At 38.1% G+C, this 24,352-nt stretch overlaps 1 protein-coding gene across 31 annotated transcripts in view; it reads left to right on the forward strand.

The window, feature by feature from the left end:
* The window catches only part of BBX (BBX high mobility group box domain containing), a 285,277-nt gene that overhangs the window by 149,620 nt on the left and 111,305 nt on the right, over positions 1 to 24,352 (forward strand). The window lies entirely within an intron of this gene.

Below are 24,352 nucleotides of genomic sequence, written 5' to 3' on the forward strand. Positions count from 1 at the left end.
AAACTAACCTGTAATTGTAGAGAGAGATTTTGTAAATAATTTGGTATTTTTTCTTCTAGGATACTTTTGTATCTCTGCATTTATAGAAGCATATATTTGTCATTTTGCAGAAAAATAATTATACTCATATAGCCCAGAGACCTGACCTTCTTTTCCACCACTTATTTAACTTGAATGGCTTTTCCTGTCAATAAATCTATTAGACTTCTTAGTCATTACAAATTGTTTTATATTAACCAATCTCCTACTACTGTTTACATTTAGTCCCTCCCCCATTTTTTCTCTAACCACAGATTTTTTTTATATGCACAGAGATATTCCTTGTATTTACTAATCAGAGCACCGCATTAAAGCAGCATTGGTCAACCTAGCACAGCAGTTAGTTAATAGTAAGTTGTCTATCATGTTGAATGAATTTGTTACTTTTGAGTTAGATGAGGTTAATGGTTAGTAATTGTTAATTGCACTTTCTTTAAAGTTGTTTTAAATGTTTATATTCCATGATTGATCATCATAATAGCAAACCTTCCTTGAACTTACTGTGTACAAGGCACTACTCTAACTCTTTATATATATATATATATATATTTGCACAATACATATTTGTATATTTGTATATAAATTTTATATATACATTTTGATCTTTCATATCTACTCTCAATTACCTTTATTGTGTGCAAGGAACTGTGTTCGTATGTGTGTGGGTTTATAAAAATAGGCTTGGTCATCCTCACCTTGTAGTAGATACTACTGTCTTCCTTTTTACAGACAGATAAAGCAAGGTATGGATGAGGCGAAGGTTACTTGCCTTTGGTCACTCAGTGAGAAAGTAACCCAATAACCTATAGGTACAGCTTTATGAATCTAGGGGGAATAAAGGGAGTCCACACTGTTAACTTTTATGCCAAATCACATGAAGTACTTGATAGAGACAAAGTGGAGTTAAACAGGATAGTCTGGGATTTCTTTTGAAGCCTTATTTAAAGACATTATTTTTTAAAAGACTGAAGATTTATGTGTCCTTTAAAATATTATCAGTGTCATCAAATTTTCTTATTGAATGTGAGATTACAAGTTATAAAGTTCATAATGTAGATAAATAGATTACTGTTAAGCCTGACACAGAAAATGTCTCACTTTATGAAGATGACATAAATATTTTTAACATGTATGAAATTTATAGACCATAGTAAATAATTGGTGCCTGTTACCCAAAATTCAGGCTCAAGGAGTTTTCTGGGCTTAGGTTCCATATTTTCTCATCTTTGTTCAGGTCATGCTGCTTTTAATGTGTAGGCTGTAATGCATTTATTAAGTAGGCATTTATTAAGCACCTAATATGTACCGCCTTATAGCATTGGGCATACAAAGATAAATATAATGTAGTCCTTTCAAGAAGGGCATGGTATGTGGCCAGTAACATTGAAAAGGTCTTAGAAACAACAGACTCCTTAAAGTTATACTGCTTCATTACTTGCTTTAGCATAGTTTCTTTATAAAATGGAAAAAATAAAACCAATGAGCAAATAAGAACAAGGAGATGGTCCAGTCCAGGTTTTCTCTTTCCTCTTAACTTGTCCTGTAGGCATTCTGTAAAATACACTCATAGTGTCTAAAATTCCTCTGTGAAGAGTTATTAAAATTACTCTTCCCTAGAGAATATTTTTAAGAGAGTGTTAATTTATTGTGCAGCATTTCACTTCTTGTCTCTTTGGGACAGCTCCTCCGTGTCAGCCTGAGGGATCAGAACTGGTGGGGAGTCTTATGGCAGTTAACAGCATCTGTAAGAAAGTAGAGTCTGAATCCCACAAATCAGGGAAGTCTGGGAGGAAGAGGTGTATAGCAGGAGCATAATTCAAGATTTTAGATGCTGAGCCTGTAAGTATTACTGTGACCAGAAGCTGATCAGATATCAACAAGTGAGTCCTGCTTTGAGATGATGGAGAAGTTAAGAGGCCAGACCTTCCTTATTGGCCACCTAGAGTTCTTTGGATTCTAGGAAGGTCTGGATAAGCTGTTCACAGAGCAGAACTAGAAGATGAGATAAAGGAACACATGTGGCTTCCCTGTGTTAATAGAGCTATACCTGACTTGGACTTACTTACCATCTCAGAGGAGTACCTCTTCTCAAGGCAAAATAGGATTTTAGAAGGCCAAGATTTCTAAAAAGAAGTCAAAGAGTGCACGTGGTGCTACAAAGGCAGAAAGTAAGGGTTAAATGCTTTCCAAGTAAAATGAGAATGTTGATTGGCTTGAAACACGAGAGTCATAGTATGAAAGCATTAGGACTTGATGTACCTGACAGTGTATGAACTGTTGTAAGAAGGAGCAGAAAATGCTGGTTTTCAGCCAGAAGTCACTGCAGGCACTGTTTATGTAGTGCATATACATATGTATGATCATTTCTGAATTACTGCGTTTTGCTATACAGTTTTTAAAAGACCTCTTCAATTGTTGGCAGGTTCGGTAAGGCATGCTGCACATGCAGATAAGGGAAGCGCTAAAGCTTCAACGTCCACACTAAGTGTGAAGTTCTTATAATGAAAAAAAAAAACAGATTTATGATTCTAGGTAGCCTTTCCTCAGTTGAACAACTTGAATCTATGTGACTCTTCTGAAAACTTTACAGTTGCACTTCATGTTTTAGAAATGACTCATCATCTTTACATTGTTCTTCTGACCAGAGGCCCTAAACTTGCAAAAATACTCTTTCCCTCTGGTTGTTGGAGGGTGCAATTTTATGTGTCTTGAACTGAAGGGGCCTATACACAGAGGAAGTAGCTATTTACTCCTTTCCTGTAATGCTTTTAAAATTGAAACCTGAAGTGTGGAAGCCATGATGCTAATAATGCTTTAGAAACCTATTTTTAACAAGATTAACCAATTTGGACACTAAATAAGTAGTCAGTATAAATAGACATGGGAATATGAATTGACTTGGAAATGTTACAGTATCCAGATTGTGAGCAGAGGTCACATTGAAAATACTCAGGTTGATCATAGACACCTTAAAAATATAGGAGGCAAACCTTGCCTGTTCTTGAAAGTAGAGGTATGTGTGTCTGTGTGTGTGTGTATGTGGAGGAGGAGAGGGAGTTTTAGTTAATGTAATCATTGAGTGAAAAACCTTATGGAACTTGTTTTTAAAGGAGTCAAATTACTTTTAAAATTGAAATTCTTATATGTTGGGTTTGTTTGGAAAAGTAATCCTCAACCAAACATCCCATCACCCCCTTGGAAGTGTTGGGAAATTTGTGGTAGGGGTCAGAGAGTGGGAGGGAGCCTAGATGTGTTAACTCAGCACAGAATAAAACAGTCTTGCTGAGTAAAGACTTGTCTTACCCAAATGCCAGAAGTATCCTTACTGAGAATTGCTGATTGAGAGTACAGAATATTCCTGTAAATTAAGCAGAACCAGATAAGTAGTTGGAACTTCTGCCCTGTGGACTCTGAAAATGCATGCCATATACATAAAGAATATGGTGGGTGGTATTGTAATCCTTTAGAAATTCTGGAGATTTGTACACACGTAAGGTGAGTTATCTTGTGGTTAGTTTTACTGAGTTGCTTAACTGAAGGTAAATTTTATTTCCTCAAGTCAGAGAAAAGCTAACAACAGAGGTTGTAGATAAAAGTCCTGGAATCTAAGGTGGGTGTTTAACTTTGCAGCTTAGATGCCTCTAAGGAGGGAGCACCACAACCCATATGGGAGTGAGTAGCTTTGAGTCTCGGCCCTGCTTCCATTTCTAGATTTCTGCTTATGTGCACCCTGGACGGCAGTGGTGAGGGCTTAAGTAGTTGGGTTCTTGCCACCCATGTGGGAAACCTGGATTGAGTTCTGGCTTTTGGCTTTAATCTGGCCTAGCCCTAGCCATTGCAGGCGTTTGAGGAGTGAACCAGAGGGTGGGACATCTCTGTCTCTCTGCCTTTCAAATAATAATTTTAAATAATGGTGCTAAGTAAATAAATTCCCAGAATCTCACCCCTGCTGGCCATAAAAGTCACTCTAGACCAGGGAGGTGGCTGCACCTGCATAGCACTCCAGCGTGTTCTCAGCAGCTATTGGTGAGGCCTGCACTGTAACCCAGCCTGAAATAAAACAGCACTTATTCACCGTTCTCCATAGCAGCGCAGTGTAATGAGATCCAAAGCACAAAACATAGTTAGGAAAAATCAGGGTGTTCTTAAAATTATTACACATAAAACTAATTTGGTTCTTCATTTCAAAGGCAGATGTTGAATGAATTCATGAATACGTTAGGAACATGGGGGAGTGGGAATAAGGGTAGAGGAAGGAAAGGAGACTTAAGTTGTCGGAAACCTTTCTTAAGAAAGGAACATTTAATAGTTTCCTTTCAGTGTTACTGATGTTACAGATGATTCACTGTGATTTCCTGAGCCATCTCTGACATTTGTCCCTAAGTTCAGTTGTTTCTAGGACAGTTCATTTATTCATAACTTAATGAATGCATTCCTTGTAGTGTGGAAGACAAATCTGCAAACAAAAATTTTCTATCCAAGTTGATGATGTCACAGTAGCTGTGTGAATAAAATACTGTGGTAACACGCTAGTAAACAACTCTGGTCTCTGATCATCATAGGGAAATCGCATAGGCTACCTGGAAATGGGACAGAGCAATGTTTCTACTCTCTTGTTAGACTGCAAAAGATTGGCCAGTAATCTAGGATGACTCTGTTACAGACAACAGAATTTTGAAACGCAGTGTTAATTAGGACATGATATGTTGAGAGTCTGTTTTATGTCTATGTGTATAGTCAAGAAAATGCTTCACTTCTTAATTCTCAAACTATAAAACCTTCCACAGTAATTGAATTACAGACAGAAAAAGCCCATTTGCTGTAGTTGCAGTAATTATGTAGTGAAGCAGTTAATTTTCAGCAAGTGTAAAAGGATGTCACATGGTCACAGAAAAGAAAATGACTTTCCACTGCAGCATATTGATTTGCTACGTCAGAAGGCTGACACTTTGTTAAATTACATTTATAATATTTGATTTTAAAATAACATATTGGCTTTCTTTTTTGCCTATGAAATGATCCATGTTGAATATAACACTGAAAAACATGAAAACCAAAATCATCACTCTCAATTAATATACTTTATGACCATTTTGGATGTGTATCCTTCCAATGTTTTTTTCTCTAGGAATAAAAATGCTTTTATAGTTTATTTTCTTTTTAATTAGAATCAGGCATATAGATGTTACTGTAAATGGATTTATTGAAAAAAAAGTTTCCTTTATTGATGTACCATGAAGCTCCTGTGCCCTTTCTTGTCAGAATTTTCCTCCAGCTTTAGTGTTTTATTTATATTTTACAAAGATGAGATTCAAGCTGTGATGATATGTGAGCTTGTATATTTTACAACTACTTACTCATATATTCCTATCAGTAAAATTACTGCTATTTGATTAAGACCGGATGCAGAGTTTTCTAATTCTGGGAAAAGACAATGGGTATTTTGTTAAAGGAGAAAAACTTCATGGTATTATAAGAATTTATTTATGATCACATTTGCCTTGGTGCTGACAGGAACAGTAACACACAGTGCTTGCTTTGATTATCATTCTTTAATTCTGCTTGCTAGAACTTGGCTACACATGTTCAGAGTCATGGGTGTTCACCTACTTAGGTGGTCAGTGCTAGTGCTCCTTTTGGAAGCCAAGTTGTCAGGCTGGGGTCAACAATGTGCTGAATCCTGACCTTGTGGATGAGCCTCGAAACTTACATTTCTCTTTTGAAGTCATGCTTAGACAATACTCTATTTTATGAGAGCAGGGAATACTTTTGCATCCAAGTATAGTTAGCAGCATCTGTCCGTCATTCAACTCTACAGCTTGTAGATGATGTGTGTGCACATATGTTAACTTTAAAAGCATAGTTCTTTTCTATGAAAAGTACTCTTTTCCTTCTTACCCAGGAGGAGTCTACTGTGATAATGGGAGCTTTCTACCAAGGGTTACAAATCTATCCTAGGGTTCAATTAGATCCTACTGTTTCTCTCTGCTAACATAACTTTAAGGAGTATTACCAAAAATTATAGCCTTGCATTATTTTACTATGTCAGTGTCTGTTATTTCCTCCTTGCATTAAAAGAACTCAGATGGTAAACCGTCTTAGTAAATTTCTTCAAGCAATAGCTGCTGCAGGTATCAAAATATGTTTGAATAAATGACGTAAATAAGTAGTATTTATCTTCTCAAGTTACTTAAAATGGACCATTGGAGATGCCAGGGATATTTTTGTTGTTTTAAAATAAGCTTGTTCCATTATCAAAGCTATATATTGTCATTGGATTTTTGTGGAAGGTTACAAATAGATTCCATTTTTAATTATAAAACTTAAATCCTGTTTCAGTTTCAGGTCCTCAGAATTTTTTTCATGGTTACGATACTTATCCTGAAATAATAGTCCGTGTTCAAGAAGATATGTGATAACTAACCCACGCTGTCTGACATCATACGGAAGAACTTGAGAGGTGGTCGGGTAGATGCTATTACTCTGGCAAGTTCTCATATCATCCCAGCAGGCAGAAATATCCTAGGAACCAACAGCGGCAGTGCAGTTACTTCTAGGCTGACAGCTAAAACCTAATAACTCACATGATTGAATTTCAGGAAACATTTGTCCCATAGTTGAGAGTTGGGTGCCTAACTGAATCATCAGTGTCAGCAGTGAGCAGTGAAAAAAAATGCATTTCCAAGATTGAAGTCAGATGTTGTATTTAGAATTTGTTCAAGAAGAATAACTTTTCTAATAAAAATATACTTTTAACTGCAGTATTTTCTGTCTTCAAAAGAAAACTTCTTGATAGGCCCCTTCTTGCCTTTTTTTTTTTCTTATTAAAGACAAGGGGGAAAACAAGAAGCACCATAGAAGTGGTAATCCTTTTTTATGAGTTGTTTTAAAACATGGGCAACTGAATGAGGCATTACAGAAAGTGAAGTTGGCTCTGGTGACTAGGCAGTTCTCATTTTGTGGTAAGGTCACTAATAGTGCCTTCTTGATGACTTCTGCCAGATCGGTAGCAGAGGTCAACAGGGTAATCTCTAGAGCAACTGGAGAATGGGAAATAAGAATTTGTAAGCTTTAAGAACCAATGGTGTGGACTGACAGGAAGTTGCCAGCGACAAGAAGCAAGTTTGAAGGAGTTGGAAAATCCTTCTGACAGGGGCCAGCATCTGACAAAGTGAAGAATTTGTTGATTTGACAGTTTCTTGAAGTCAACCTAAAGCTACCTTGATTTGCTTAACCTTAGGATGTTTAACCAGGTGCTTTCTGTAAGGAATGTTGGGGCCAGTAATCTGGGACAGCGTCAGGCTATTTACAAAGTCAAACTCGAACCCCTAACCAAGATGATTTTTCTAAGTGAAGTCGAAGGGAGGGAAGAGAGGGAAACTCACCCAGAAAGGAAGCCATCGAAGTTTGCTGAGTTACATGTGGAAGATACAGCATCATCTTTGTTCCATTCTTGTCAGAGAGGCCTCGGTGAGAGGGTAATGCAGGCTATCCTGCCACAGTAATGCACCCTGATTGCCTACTGTAATGCCTTTCAGACGTTACTGAGTCCAAGAGCTTTGCACTAATGTTCTGTTTGAGCGGAAGTCACAGTAACCACCCAATCCTTCTTTTAACTTCTCTGGCCTTTGTAATAATTTCCAGTAAAAGCTGTCAGCACAGGTTTTTGCTCCTATGTTCTGCAGCCACAAGGACTTTGTTGGCATGTGCCTTTGCTTTGAGATACTCTTTCACATGGCAAGCAATGTTGAGAATTGTAAATTGCCCTGTAAATAGATCATTTCTTGTCTGTTGCATTCTGCTGTGAATTCTCTCATTAGGGTTATAGGATAAAATTGCCAGAAACTTTCCCTGTATTTGATCAACTTCATTTCAGAGGCTGAAAGTGAAGAAGAAACTGAGTAGAGTTCTTCCTGTTATCTTATGGTTAATAAACCCGGGAATTTTGACTTTTAAAGCACAGCACGTCAGCCATTTGTTTCTTATTAATTGTACACATTCAAATTAATCTCAAGTTTATAATTTAGTAAAAAACAATATGTAAATGGGCCAGTGTTGTGGTTCAGCAGGTCAAGCCACAATTTGCAATGCCTGCATTCCATATCTGAGTGCCAGCTGTACCACTTCTGATCCAGCTTCTTGCTAATGTGCCCAGGAAGGCAGCAGAAGATGTCCAAGGTACTTGGGCTCCTGTACCCATGTGGGAGACTAGAATGGAGATCCTGGCTCTTGGCTTTGGCCTGGTCTGGACATTGTGGGCATTTGGGAAATAAACCAGCAGATGGAAAATCTCTGTCTTTCTGTTGATCTGCCTTTCAAATAAATGAATCAATAATTCATTGAAAAACATTTAAAATATAGAACCTATATAAAATAATAACCATTTGCTCTAAAGGGATCCAAACTTTATACTGCTGCAGAGAATACAGGAAATTTAGTTTTAATTTAACATTCTATAGGTTCAGTTTTACGATCTTTAAATCGCTGCTATCTGAGGTTCCTTTGAGTTCCAACATTGGGCAGTTTTATTTATGAACCCAAATGTATGTTTTATAGAATTCAGAACCTCAGAAAGGACCATTTGAGAAGAATTTCAGTTTGCCCCTGTTGATTTGAGACACAGAGTTTCCAGTTTTCAATGTAACTGCCCTCTCCTCTCCATTCCCCCTCTCAGCACAACTGTCTTCCTTGTGCAACCCAGCACATGGCATTTGCAGTGACAGCAGAGGAGAGATTGGAATTCAGAGTTCCACAGAGATCACTGGTAGCAGTGACACCTCCAAGATGAATCTCGGAGTTTTGGAAAGTTAATGTATCATGGACTAGAGGATATTTTGGAAACATTAAATCTTTAATAGTTAAATTTTTTATATTTTTATATACTTAAATTTGTATAATGTTCTATAGTATTTATAATATACTTTATTTTGCTTATACTAATAAACCTGTAAGTGGAAAAAAATCACTCATCAAAGTATCTAGGTTATAATGTCAACATTTACTTGTTATATAAAAATCGTAGAATGAACTCAAGGCTTATCTACTGGTATAATCCTTATAAACAAACCAGGTTAAGGAAGTGATTAATTATAGTTCAAGCATATAATGCTAATTAAAGTGAAATACACTATACTGAGTCACTTTAGAAGTATATGATGCATACACTTGAACAAGAAAATCAAAGATTAAAACTGACAAAGGTATTCACCCTATGTTTTACTCCTGACCCTCTGATCTTTAGGAGAATTGATAGAAACTTTCTTTAAAAAAAATCTCATTTAAAAAGATATTGTAGTGACTGTAGAGTGTACAGTGCTCCCAAATGCTTCTGAAACCACCTACAGGTGAGGAAGCTCTGGATTTGAAGGCCCAGATTTGACCGTGTTTATTATCTGCCTGTACTGCATATAGTGGTATTTTTTTGCTCCAGATGTGGTAAGTTTTGCTCCAGATGTGGTGGAATGATTCTGACTAAATGCAAAAGTAGGGCTAAAGTAGTTTAACCCTAATGAATCTACTAGTAATCTGAATATCCTAATTTCAGAAAGTTCAGCATCTTCATAATAAGTCATATACTGACTTATGTATTAAGTGAAAAGTTATTAAGGGCCTCCATGGCTTTGCTTTAAAGGTGTTAGGAATGAACTTTTTTTTTTTTTAAAGAAAAAATGCTTTCCTGTATACTTTCTAAATAGATGTTGGAAAATCTTACTAAAGTCTTTCCTTAATATAGAATTCTAAGACAACACAGGAAAAATGTTTAATGTGTTACAAATTGAAAAACAACTTAGTGAAAGGTGTACAAAAATTGATATTTTAGACAGTTTCCAAGTTATAGGATTCAGTGTTAAACTATGTGAAAAACACAAATAATATGGGGAAAACAAACAAAATAAATGTCACAGTTTTTTTTAAACCCTACTACACAGATAAGAAATTTTTATCAGTGCTATGAAGATGGTTAATTGTCTCTGTCTTTCTGGGAGAGGGTAGTTGAAGAGGGGAAGTGTAGGGAAGGGCCCAGCTGTAGATAATGAGGTAAAATCATAGCATGGAGTAAAAATGAACTTTGGAGGTCATCTAGACCAAGTGTCCAATGCTGGGAGACCTTCCACCATTTTTCTCCTTTATCAGTTTCAGATTTTATCCTGGAACAGACCTGACATTGGTTCTTTTACTCTTTCTGTGAGGTAGAAACTAAAACTGGACATGCAGCATTCTTCTCTCAATCTGGTTGTTGTTGACTGATTCCATAGTTCCCTGCTTCTCCTATGGAAAACAAGTATGAGAAGCACAAAACATTACTACACTTAACACATGTTCTCAGATTGCCCTTGACCATTTCTGTATGAATGCCAACAAAATTTCCACTCAAGTTTTGTTCTCCCTTAAGTATTACTTTCCCATAAAAGCCTAGCCAATTCTTCTTAAGTTGAGCTTGAGATGTCAGGAATGGCCAGCTTCCTGACTTCCTTCTAGCTATTTCATCCCTTGGAAAGTTGCAGAACCTATCCCATTCTTGACTAACAGCACAGCAAGGAACTGAACTATTCTTTTCAGACTCTTTCAGAGTGTTGTTTGCTCTAATAGCCAAAGCAAAAGAAGCCAGGTCAGAGTTGGCTAAGTTTGCAGCGGCAGGAAAGCTCCTGGAACCTCAGGGTCATCACTGACTGTGACTTTAGCAATGTGAGTAAGGCTAGCCACTAATTAAAGGGTTAATTAACAGACAAAATGAGTTCATCAAAGGGAATAAAGAGAATCCTCTGAATTCCCCATAGCTTTTGTAGTTGCCAAGTATTCAGGTGCCAAGAATGTCTTAGTATATACCGTCTAGTCCCTGATGGCTTTTAACATATTTGTTGCACTCTATTACATGCTGTCTAGTTCCCAAATGATTTTATTATTATATAGGTTTTATCTCACCAACAAATCCTTTATTGGTCCAACTCATCTTTTACAATCAGTTTCACCTCACTTAATGTGACTCCATTAATCGGACCTTAGAAGGTTGATCTGGGCTCAGGAGGTTGACCCCAGAGGAGCTGTGTAAGACATAGAAGGAGTTTGCTCACTTCTAAAGTATAGATTTGACAATCATCAGAGCCAAACAGCTGGGCGGGCTCAGCAAGCAAAATTCTCCTTTGATTCTTGGATGAGCCTTATCTTAAAGTTTGAGAAGATCTTCAACACGATATAAAATGTGGCTGACATTTACTCTTAGTTTGTAATTTTTGATACACAGCAGATAATGACAGGTTTGATTTTCTTCATACAATCACAGAGGTCAAATATATTTTATTTACTCTAGATTGTTCTTTTTCAAGTACTTGCTCAAACTTGTATTTTCAAGCAGTATATTATTACATATTTTAAAACCTAGTAAATACTTAGGCAAATGTGAGGACTTTTTCCTACAATATGTGTTAAATTTTTTTGCTTGTACTTAAAAATATTTGCAGTGGCGTAGAAAGTTGTGCGCTGCTCTGGGATTAACTCGCAGACTTGTAGAGTGTACCCTTCCCGTACATGCTGTGCTGCTGATAGGAATGACGGGCTTCCATGACGTCTGTTACTCAGTAACCTGCCTGTTGTGTTCAATGTAGAATACTGAATTTAGTTAAAATGTTGAGAATTCCTGGTGTTAGTCCCACCCCTCTGCCTCAGAAAAATTAAATGGGGATGCATGTGCTCTCTGTCAATAAAGCATATTTGTTTTGAAAGACACAGCCCTTGGACTGTCAGTCACACCGCCTTTTGAAGAGTATTTTAAGAGCTGTGACATCAATATTTACAGAATGCAAAAGGAGGAAAAGTACACTGAGTCACAGATACATGTGTTGTCTTGTTCTTTATTTCCTTTCCTTCCCCTATGTATGGCTAAATCCATGTGAAGGAATGTTCTGAAATCTGAACAGAAATTTGGGAATCCTCTAAAATAAATATGAAGATACACTAATTAAATGCCAAGAAGACTTGTAAAATGAAATTATTTTCCCACACCCCCATAAATGTACTGATTAAAAACTAAAATCAGCGATGTGATTAAATCAGATGGAAGGAAGTACATGATTCTGGCTTCAGTGTCCAGATCCTTTAGGCTGTGCTCCTGCTTTGCTTATAATGACTTTGGAAAGATTATATAAGTTATGTAAATGAGCTGCAGAATGGGCATCTTGATACCCACTTCGAGGATTCTATCATATTAAATAGAGTGTAAGGTCTAAAGTTGTACCTAATGGGAAGGTGGCAATTAAAGTAGCCCATGGAGTTTTAATGTAAAGCACTATTGATTTTGTTTGTTTGTTTTAGAAAATGTACTTGGAACTTAAAGAAGTGTACTTAGATTCTTTATTATAAATCACTTTATTAAAATTAAAACATTTTCTTAGATATGTGAGAAAAATGACTTTTTTTTTTCTTATAGTATAATCCATCTTTGAAAGACAGTGAATTGGAAAGTGGTGTGGGTTCTTTGATAGCACTGTGGTTCCTGTTGTTGATTATCTATTCTGCCACTAATGTAGTGGCTGTAACAAATCACTGAACAACACTCCCTCCTTCCTGTCCCTTAACAATGCCGTTGTATCAATGTGCAAAGTCTTGGTTAGACACTCGTTGTAAAGTACTGTGAAGATTTTAGGTTGAGAACTGAGCTAATAAGAAATGGTCTTAGAAGAATTGCTTAAGGGAACAATGATAATAAATTGGAAATTCCTGAGTTTACCTCTGTACTTGATAATTACTTTTGCCTAAATTCAATTAACACCATACCTTAATGTTGCAGAAGAGCTTGTTAAGTGATTTTCCAGGTTTCTAATTTGTAAAGGAACTTTTATTTTCTTTTTGTAGATAGCATTAACTTTATATTTAAGTAGAATGCTAGAAGATGAAAAATTGGCCAGTAGAGGGAGCAGATTTGTGTGAACTGAGCTGTAGAAAAATATTTGCTCCAAGATACCTCTCGGGTATGCTATACACCAGCCTCATAGTGTGTGTTGAGAGAGAAGCAGAAGGAAGGAATGTTAGGTCATATTAAAACTTCTAGTTTTTTATATGCTTACTTGGGAAGTTTGTAAAAAAGGAGAAAGGGTAAGCAAATAAGCTACAACTGGAACTGTTTTTTTTTTCTTTGTTAACTCTGTCAATAGAAGAATTTTTTTTCTAACAAATAAATAAACTTAAAAAAAATAGTAGTTAGCCTGAGGTTAGAGCACATGTAATGCAAATCTCTAAAGGGAATATGAAATATGAAAGAAATCAAAATTTGTTAATGTTCTGAAGAGGGCACTGTTGTGACTGTGAATCATCAAATTTGTACCATATATGTATTACATGAGGAAAGTGGAATATACTTAAGAAAAATTAACCAAGTGTAAAGCAAGTGATTTTCTGCTTAATTCTAGTTCCACAGAAAAAGTATATGAATCATTCTATCTTATGCATTCTAATTTTCTTGGAAAATGTACAGGAAGATATAGAATTATTAAACACATGCATTTTCAAGCACTGTTTAATAAATATATGTTCAAGGAGTATTGTAGGAATGTGAGCTTGTCATGATAAGCAACAACCTATTTTCATGTAATTTGTAACCTAGTAAATGATGAGTTAATTCTGGTGTGCCAAAGTATAAAGCATGAGGATTTATAGGTGCTAAGATAAGCTACTTCAATAAATACTGTACGACTAAAGTAAGAAAAAGTGGTTCTTTTTTACTTTGAGGAAAAATTGTGGGGAGCAGCCCGGACTGGACTGAGTTACTGGAATTAAGACTTATTCTATGCATCTGCTCTCCCACAATATGGCGCTGGGAGAGAAGTAAACAGCTTCCGCACAGCTGCCTCCAGTTCAACTAATAAACTGTAGGACTTGCTCCTGATTGGAGGAGAGCAGCGTACTCGGCGTGTGGGCAGCCGAGTTGGGATTGGCGGAGGAGGACTATAAAGGAGGAGAGAGACGGCATGCACCAGGAACATCTATGGGGAACATCTAAGGGGAACACCTGTGCAGCCCCCCAGAGAACCGGCCGGCGGTGTGCCGCTCCCCTGCGGAAGTGGGGAATGTGGCCAGGGGGAACTGCCCTTCCACGGAGGTGGAAGGGATAGTAGCCAACCCGGGAAGAACCAGCAGCAAACCCGGGGAGGGCCGAGCAGACGAAAGAACAGCGCAGGGTCCTGTGTCGTTCCTCCACGAAGAGGGGGAGCGACAAAAAATAAGTATTTTTGGTTTGCAACCATTAATATTGAAAAATTTTGATTTATAAAGTAAACTCTCATGTTAACTATTTGGAGTAAAAAATAGTAGCTTAGGAAAAAGATTCCACTTGGTGGTATTATTGATTGTTGATTCTTAACCAATTTTTCTGGGTGTTTTAAAAAAATATGCTTAAAAATTAGGATGACAGACAATATCCAGATTTTAAAATTATTTTTAAACTTAAAAAACAACAAAATCATAAAAGAAAAATGATCCTTTTAAACATAGATCATTTTAGATAAATTTAATATATACTTTTGTAAAAGTATGTGTGATTGGCCGGCGCCGCGGCTCACTAGGCTAATCCTCTGCCTTGCAGCGCCGGCACACCGGGTTCTAGTCCCAGTCAAGGCGCCAGATTCTGTCCCGGTTGCCCCTCTTCCAGGCCAGCTCTCTGCTGTGGCCAGGGAGTGCAGTGGAGGATGGCCCAAGTGCCTGGACCCTGCACCCCATGGGAGACCAGGATATGTACCTGGCTCCTGCCATCGGATCAGCGTGGTGCGCCGGCTGCAGTGTACCAGCCATGGCGGCCATTGGAGGGTGAACCAATGGCAAAAGGAAGACCTTTCTCTCTGTCTCTCTCTCTCACTGTCCACTCTGCCTGTCCACAAAAAAAAAAAAAAAAAAAATTATGTGTGATCACTCTTAAAATTCAAATGGCTATATGTAAATTGGAACACAGAATATTAATCCATGTTCAGTGGTGAGTATCAAAGAAAAGAGAGTATATAATTACTTCTTTTGTAAGGTAAAAATTAAGAGTTCTTTTTCATGTGCTGCTTAAAATCTGTTCCTGAGTTAATGAAGTCACCAGTTCTGAGTGCTAGGAATTTTTGAAATGGAGGCTCACAGATCAGGGTGTGATGAGGATGGAGTCAGAAAGAAGCAGTGGCAAACAAGGAGAAGGGCTAAGGGTGAGAGAAATACACCGCAGGGACCTGACCTAGAACACAATCATTGAACAAGTATTTGCCTCCAGCATGCCCAGTGCTGGGTCAGACCCTTTGTATGTATGGATGTCAAAATTTGTTTGCACGAAAACAGCCTTATCTTTTATATCTATCTTCTGCAAACTTTCGAAGTGCCCTGGTATGTTATGTGAAGGATCAAGTTTGGGCTGTTTCCTTAGTACCCTGAGGGAAAAGGGCATGAGCACATATTTGTAGTATGGAGAATTGAAGTCAGCATAGCCATAGATTAGAACAGATTGGGGAACCAGTTCAGTGGGATGAAGAGTAGAGCAGACCTTATATGGGAGATAGAAGGGGCAGGCCTTGGGAGAGGTTCTATGGTGGGCAAAGCAGCCAGTTGCAATGATTTCAGTTTGTGGAGAGACAGTTAAACACACACATGTATGCACGTATATATCCTTATTTCAAAAAGGTCATTGGAAAGTAGAATTAAAAATAATATTTTGGTGTAAAAAATTTGCTATCCATGTATAGCTTTTCTTTTTTATTTATGTTTTTTGAAGATTTATTTTATTTATTTGAAAGGCAAGAGATACAGAGGGAGGAGGAGAGACAAGGAAAGAGAGGTCTTCCACATTCTGGTTCATACCCCAAATGGCTGCAACAAGCAAGTTTGGGCCAGGTGGAAGCCAGGAGCCTAGAGCTTCCTGGAGCATTCTTCCGCTGCTTTCCCAAGCACATCAGCAGGGAGCTGGATGAGAAGTGGAGAAGCTGGGAATTTAACTCTTGACCACATGGGATGCCTGCACTGCAGGCAGCAGCTTAATCCACTTATCCACAATCCACTTAATCCACATCGCCAGCCCCTATAAGTTTTCATATAAAGCATTTCTCATGAACTTTTCAAAGTTCCCTCTATGTACAGATTTCAGATTTTTTTTGCACCAAAATTAACATACCTTTTAATTCAATTGTCTATGAATTTTGTACTATCATATATATCTGGCTATCATTGTTATTATCCTCACTCATTATCATCAACAGGAGTTGTGAAGAAACTGACATTAGAATGGACTCTATATAATTGGATATGTAACTGAATAAAACAAGTATAAAAGATTACCAGTGAATGATAAGATCAACCTAAGATTGGAAGCTTTGTGATAGTGTCAGACCATGGGAGAGCAGCTAGGAACCTGGGGATAGACTTCAAGGAAGACATGTGGTTGGATGGGTCTAGAGCACAGGTTTATTAGCTGTTAGTTAAGAAAGGAGTGCTCTGAGTTCTCCTGTTTTGAGAGGATAATGAAGATCATTGACAGATAACCAGAGAAGGGAAGAAAACTACTGGAACATGTTTAAGACTAGTATTGACAGTGGTTTTGAAGTGACATTGGTTTCATTATAGTCATTACATCATCCTGTTGATTATTTATTTCTTTTTCTCTTTCCTCTCAAACAGTCCTTCCTGGCTTCATGTTTTTCCCTCTCTGCATATTTAGTTTCCAAGCTTTATATCTCTTCTGCCTTTTGGCAAAACAGCATAAAGAAAAATGTAGTAAGAGGAGAAAAGTATTGTTTCTGTGTTCAGTTGTCCATATATTCTACCCCAGTCTGTTAAAAAGATCTCTGATCTGATAGATCAAAAAACAACAACAATAAAAAGTGAAAAAAAAAAATACACCCATCTGACATGCTCATTACCCTCAAGTGTCTCTGTTGGAGGAATTTACATGAAATCTTTATATCTATCTATCTATCTATCTATCTTGTACAAGGAAATGATACAGATATCCTAAGGTTGAGTGTCAAAAAATACACATAACCGTTAGGTGTGGCTGGTGGCCAGAAAAACTACTTAGGAAGGAGAGAGACATGAACTGGCGTAAATACAGCTTTTTAGAAAAGAGGATTCGGAGGCCTTGCCTAGAAAGTGAGAGTGGAGGTGTAGGGTAAGATGTGCAGGCCTGAGGAAGCGGAGAAAGGACAGTGCACAAGCACCTGGCAAGTGTGGAAAACAGGGCAGGCACCAGCCCAGCAGGAGGGCAGAGGCCAGAGGAGAGTTGAAAGGGCTATAAGTCTGGATACTTAACTCCCACAGTTCCTGGCCTGCCAGCTGATCAATAAGTCTTCAACTACATTAAGATTAAAGGGAGGGAGAGAGATTTAATCACTGCTATGGTCTGATTCCAGATTTCTTGCTAATGCCAATGCAGGCCCCACATCAACTTCTTGTCAGTGTGATTATTGTATAGCCTTGTAATAAATGCATATAATAAAAACTTTTCTAGTTTTTAAACTAAAAGATGCAAACACTGTTTTGCTAGGCCTGTTGAGGAGTAGGAATTTGATGACTTTCTAAGAATGTAAACACATGCATAAAATTACAAAAAACAGAAGGTTGTAGTTTTGAGGGATATGATGGATAACATGCCTTAGCCTGGTACAACATTTGCTGTGTAAGTAGCTTTTCCTCTTTAAGCCCCCTCTCTTTGTACACTGTCTCTTTCAAGATAGCTGTTGGCTCTATCTGTTGCTTAGAGTAACATTCCATTTTAAGCACCATATTAATCTGTCCCAAGGCTAAGTGCCATGGAGTGCAAGTATTAAGAGATCTTGAAAATGCAGACTCCTTCATGAAGAAAGGGCAGAGGGACCAGAACTGCCAGTACAGCTTAGCCGTTCCTTGAATAGTAGATGCCTTATTAGTATTCATGAAGTGCTTATAGATAACATCATGACTGAGTTAAAGTTTCAACTTGAAGAGCTACTGCTTTTCAATGAGGAGCACATTTAAAGACACTCTTTGCATGAACAGTGACTGAATTGCTTCTAAAATGAAAGTATTAATTTATTGGATGAGATTTTTTCACTTTAAGGTTTAGGATTGTTATTAGGATTACAATAAATAATAATCATTAGCACTTGTAAAGCTTTTAGCAGCAATGAGCTTTAGGGTTAATTTACTTGTCATTTGAAGTTTCAGACTCAAGTATTTGCCTTTCCACTATGAATCCCAAAAATGTTCCTTTACCAGGCCCTGGAACTCCTTTTTGTTTTTTTCCATGACCCAGAAACTATTTGTTGTATGGGAAATGGTTGGAGAGTCCACAGATTGGAAGGCTCTGTGTGTAGAGCTCCTTTCCCTAGGTAAGCATTTGGGCTTTTGAAGTAGGCTTCCTGCTTCCAGTTCCAGCTTCTCAACTCGCTAACTGTGTAACCCGGGGCGAGTTACTTAACCGCCATTTTCCTTATGTGGGATTCACAGTGGTATCTGCCTGGGAGGGTTCTTGTAAGGAATAACTAAGATGGTAAATATCAAGTATAAAACACACATTTAAATAATTAAACACAAGTATCTAATAAATGTTGTGTATTGGTATTGTTTATAAAATATGAGGGACACATGTGACTGAGAAGTTACATGTGACCGTCAGAAAAACTAATTATAAACCAATAAATACCTTTTCAAGGACTGCTGTGTGTCAGGTTCAGTACTAGGGAATGAGACAGAAAAGAAAACCATGGTACCTGCCCTGTAGAAGCTCACCACCTACTGGGAGGAAGTGGGATTGGAAAGACACTAGAAGTGCCTTACCTGACAAGGTCAAGTTCAATCAAATCTCAAAGCAAAGAGTGGTGAACTTTGACTTAGGGCATTCACAGAAGTCTTTGGAGAAGAAGGGGTATTGGACCTGGGTCTTGGGGGGATGAGAAGAACTTTGACAGAAAATGGGAGAATTTTAGAGTGAAAAGGAGCAAGGCTTCCAAGCTGGGGTGTGTCCTGGCTTTTTGTGGCAGCAGGCCCCCTCTGGAAGACTGAAAGCAGGTCAGTTCAGTTTGTGGGGAGATACTGAAGTCGCTTCTTGGTTCTTTGGGTTGTTTTCTCTCCTCTTCCCTGGAGGCTCCAGAGAAAGCATGAAGCTTTACAGTCCTAGGTGGACCCAGGAGAGGCCCTGTGGTTAGACTGTGTGGTTGTCTAACAAGGATGTTTCATGGGCCTCCCTCACCTTTCCCTATTTCACTGGGTCTGAATTTCCATTACCAGGGTTTGAGTAAGATTGTCTTGGGCATTTGGGACACAGTTTAGACTCTAAGATACCCCCTCTAGCCGTTAACTTCACACTAGTGTCTTAAAGACTGAGGTGTACTGATGGCCTGAGCCGTAAGACAAGACAATAGAAAGATGAGACGATCCTGTTCACAGAATTTTTCACTGCCTAAAGAAAGGCACTGTGTCTGACTGTCACTCAGGCGAAGGAAAGGAAGTGCTCCGTCCTTCCTTTTTGGCTTCTGAGCCTGGAGATGAGATCATCTGTGAAGCATGTGGACCACAGTTCATTCGGAGACATCTGTGCTTTGCCATGAACAGCATCTTAAGCTGCGTTTAAGCCAGCAGATGCTGCCTGTTAAACCCATGTACCCTCTAAAGGCTTGTGAGTAAAGAAGGGGAGTGAGACCCTTCTGGGTACCGTGCTGAGTATTATATGTCTTCTCCCAGTAGGCAGTATTGATGACTTTGCAACAGGTAGTTAGTGAGAGAGGCGGGATTCCAAACCAGGCCAGCAGGCTCCAGTATCCTTTTGTTTTCTTTTATTTAAAGATACCTGTTTTGTACTGTTTCTTCTATGATATTCTTTGCATTTCTCATGGAGTTTGAACCTGATAAAAGCCTTCATGGGCTTAGTACATTTGAAGAATGTGGTTAAATGAAGCTTTTCCTAATTTGTCAAGTTGATTTAAATTGAATTCAGTACAATGAGTAACTATTTAAGGTTACTCATCTTGGTATATAAAGGGAGCACATGTGGTTTGCTTTCTTTTTACAAGACAAATGAATATTCATTCTTTTGGATAATGACCTTGATATCATTATTTGACAGTCTCAGCAGCATAATTTGATGATACTGAGTCTTTCAAGCACAGAGTCCATTGATAGTTAAATAACCTGATTTTAATAATTCTAGAGTTGCAGTACAGAATGGAAGAATGACTCCTTTTGAATAAAGACAGCCAATTGTTTTGTTTATTGCATATAGATTGTTAGCTTAATTTGTACTTGTTCCAGAACAAGAAGCAAACTTTAAAACATGTGAGATTTTTAGAGGCAAAATAATTACAAGGTTAGTCCTCGGTCACTGTCAAAAGTTAACAGTTTATCCTCCTCACCATTGTTGAAGTAAGATAAATAATAGCATTGTCTCAAAATTATGCTCTTTGTGCACGTCTTTATCTTTTTTTAATCTTTCATTCTTCATTCTTGCCTTCTCACTATTTCTGAATGATAATCAAGAAATCATTCCCCTCCACTATGTTTTATCTTATTTCTACAGTTTGAAAATAGATCCATAGAGAATTAGAACATAATTAGGTAACCACAAATCATAAAAAATATCCAGTTTATTTCATAGTCATTTAAATCATTACACCTTTCTTGATTACTTAATCTGAGTTATGTCATCTCCAAGTCACTCATTTCTTCATATTTCGTCCATGCTAAAAATGTACCTACTTGTCCAGGCACCATTTGGGGGTGGCCAACTTTATTTCCCTCTAAGCCCAGGTGGGAGGTGGTTCTCACAACCTGTGCCACCTTGTTCAGCACGTCAGAAGTACATTTTCAACCCTCATGTATTCCCCCTCAAGATAGAATATCTGAATAAAGAGAAATGAGAGAGGGTAGTTCATCTGAAGCCATCTTACTGTATTAAAATAGTGAATCATGACCACAGTTTAGCACAAGGGTCCTTACTGTCGCTTGTGACAGCTCGAACAACTAGCGGGTCCTCACGTTGTGCTGTGCCAGGATGCTTCTGAGCTGACAAAGAAAAGGCCAAGTGGTGGAGGCTGGCTCTACTCAAATCATTATAATTCAAGGGAAAATGTGGTAAGGTTGCTAGCAATATAGAATCATTCTAGTGTATTTCTGGATAAGGAGAGACTAATTTTTGTAGTCTCAGAAAAGATATGGTATACAAAGTAGCATGTGGATTAGTTACATGGAAAGAACTGGGGGTGGGGGGAGTGAATGTGATTATTTTTAACTCAAAAGCCATATAACTGCCCATTAATTTAAACCTTGAGATTCTGTTTTCTCTTTGAATATTGAAGTGATACAAATATACACAAAGGCACACATCTGTTTATATATACATGTATATGTGTGTATATAAATACATTTATACCTAGGTAAGTAGCATAATTTAATTAAGAATTCCTGGAGCTAAATATACATTTTTCTCTAGGCATTGGCCATCACTTCACCATCTCTGATTGATAAAAACGGCCTGATTTATAATTTTTCATTGATTTCTTTTACTGTTTTTTTTTTAATATTTGTTTTTATTTATTTGAAAGACAGAGTTACAGAGGGAGGTAGAGACAGAGAGGTCTTCTATCTGCTGGTTCGCTCCCCAAAGGGCAGCAGTGGCCAGAGCTGAGCCAGTCTGAAGTCAGGAGGCAGGAACTTCGTTCAGGTCTCCTACGCAGGTGCAGGGGCCCAAGGACTTGGGTCATCCTCTACTGCCTTCCCAGGCCATAGCAGAGAGCTGGATCAGAAGAGGAGCAGCCGGGACTAGAACCGACGGCCATATGGCATTCCCATGCTTCAGGGCGGGACTTTAACCAACTGTGCCACAGCACCAGCTCTTTTACTGTTTTTTAAAAAACAGGTTATCCCATAAAATACTGTGCCCCAATATGGCTTTAATTACCACTCAAGCAGCTCACCCTAAAGTGATTAATAAGCCACAAAAATAACCAGTTTCTCCTCTCTCTGTATAACATCAGTATTTTTGGAAAATGGGTTGCTTGTGCCAAGTTTTCTTTGCAGATAGAATGGGAATTGTTGAATGGTCTGTCAATTCACAAGAAATCTTTGTTCCTTTACTAAGAGCACACTAGGTAACTAATTCCATTTAGAGTTTTCAGTAACTTCTTGCACTCTTGAGGCAGCCACATGAGCCATGTAATTGCTTCAGATATTCAGCAGAATTTTCTTGCCAAGAAAGCCACAGGAATGTATTTTGCTTTCCTTCCTTTTGTATTCTTTTTTTTTTTTTTTGGGGGGGGGCTATACATAGCATTTAATATATTTATGATGATTTTGACCAAAATGAACTTTTAAAAATGATTTTGTTAAAATGAAGGGTTTTATATCAGTGAAGAAGTAATCTGAATATCCACCAATAGTGGAGTGATTTGGGTTATTACATAGGCAGTACAAAAACAAAAACACCTTGATTGGGGATGGCACTGTGGCATAGCAGGTAAAGCCTGCAGTGCCTGCATCCCATATGGGTGCCAGTTCAAGACCCGGCTGCTTCACTTCCCATCCAGCTCTCTGCTATGGCCTGGGAAGGCAGTAGAAGATGGCCCAAGTCCTCAGGCCCCTGCACCTGCGTGGGAGACCCAGAAGAAGCTTCTGGCTCCTAGCTTTCGATCCACACAGCTCCGGCTGTTGCAACCACCTGGGGAGTGACCCAGCAGATGGAAGACCTCTCTCTCTTTCTATTTCTACCTCTCTGTCTCTGCTTCTGTGTAACTCTTTCAAATAAATAAAAAAATCTTTAAAAAAAAATAACACCTTGAGAGTGATGCAGGTGGGTTGACCTAGGGAAAATGTGATTATTTTTATTAAAACTTATAAGCTTTAAATGACTACATATTCATATATTTAATTTTAATTTTATTTCTTTGAAAGACAGAGTTACAGAGAGAAGTAGAGACAGAGAGAGAGGTCTTCCATGTGCTGGTTCACTCCCCAGGTGGCTGCAACAGCCAGAGCTGTGCCAATCCAAAGCCAGGAGCCAGGAGCTTCCTCCAGGTCTCCCATGTGGGTGCAGGGGCCCAAGGACTTGGGCCATCTTCTACTGCTTTCCCAGGCTATCCTAGAGAGCTGGATGGGAAGTGGGGCAGCTGGGACTGGAACCTGTGACCATATGGGATGCTAGAGGTTCAGGCCAGGGCTTTAACCTGCTGTGCCACAGCGCCGGCCCCCATATTCATATATTTTTAAAAAGTGTAGAATGACGTAGTCCCTAACAACACTGCCATTGGTCAAAAGATAGGCAAGCAGCTAGAGGGAGATTATTTTTAATGGAAAAGTATCTAGGAATAGACCATATCCATGTGGTAGTTTAGTATAGGAAAATGGTGACATTCCGAAGGAATGGTAGAAAACTGGAATATTTAATAAATGCTATTGGCTTAGTTTATCAGAACAAATTGAGATTGATCAAATATTTAAAATATTCATGATAAAGCCAGGTAAATTCTAGGAGAAAACATTACTGGTTTTTGTCTTGGTTTTTCAATTTCTTAAAAAATTGTTTGGTTTTAAAGTGAGGGAGATCTAAGTTTGACATGAAATTCAGAAATAATTAAGACAGATTAATTTGCCTATGCCACTTTGTTGGGAACTGGATGAATCTGGACACTATAGGTTCCTGGACCCCAGTTCCAGTTTTAATATGGCATTAAAAGTTTAATGATATTACTCAGCAGGCACTGGACCAATACAAACACGTATGGAACAGAAAGGCCACTGCCCAATGATTTTATCAACTGCATTTGTATTTGTAATTGTCAGCATCTAGGAATCATTGACATTGATGGCTTGACTGTATTGTTTGATTTTTTTGCCAGAGTATGTCTAAACAGTATTGTAATGGTATTTTGAATGAGTGATAAAGAATAAATCAGAAAAAAAAAGACTCAAAGTATATAGGAAACTGATGTGTAGTTGCTCCTTGGACTGTGGGGCTGGGCATATGGAGAGGGCACTCTTCATTTTAGTTATTTTCTCTTAATAAAATGAGTATGTGTTGCTTTTAACATCAGCAAGAAGTTGTTTTTTTTTTTTAACTCTTCAAAAAGTAATCAAGTTTGAGATCCTAAAAACTTTTATCATATTCATAGCTTTGCTATCTCTTAGCTATTTAGTCAATCATTTAATAATAATAATAATAACAACAACAACAACAACCCAGGAGCAAAAGTTGGTTACGAGATTTCTGTAGGTGTTGAGAAAGGTGAAGACATTGTTCTGTGTTGTGTTAGGTAGGTATCTGGGGTGCTCGTCTTGCTGAGTGACCCACAGTGTGTTTAAGCAGCAAATCCTTGGAGGCAGCCTAGACGGTGTTTGA

The sequence above is a fragment of the Oryctolagus cuniculus genome, chromosome 4, assembly GCF_051225735.1.
Source record: "Oryctolagus cuniculus isolate XC-2025 breed Fujian yellow rabbit chromosome 4, ASM5122573v1, whole genome shotgun sequence".
Taxonomy (NCBI): Eukaryota; Metazoa; Chordata; class Mammalia; order Lagomorpha; family Leporidae; genus Oryctolagus; species Oryctolagus cuniculus.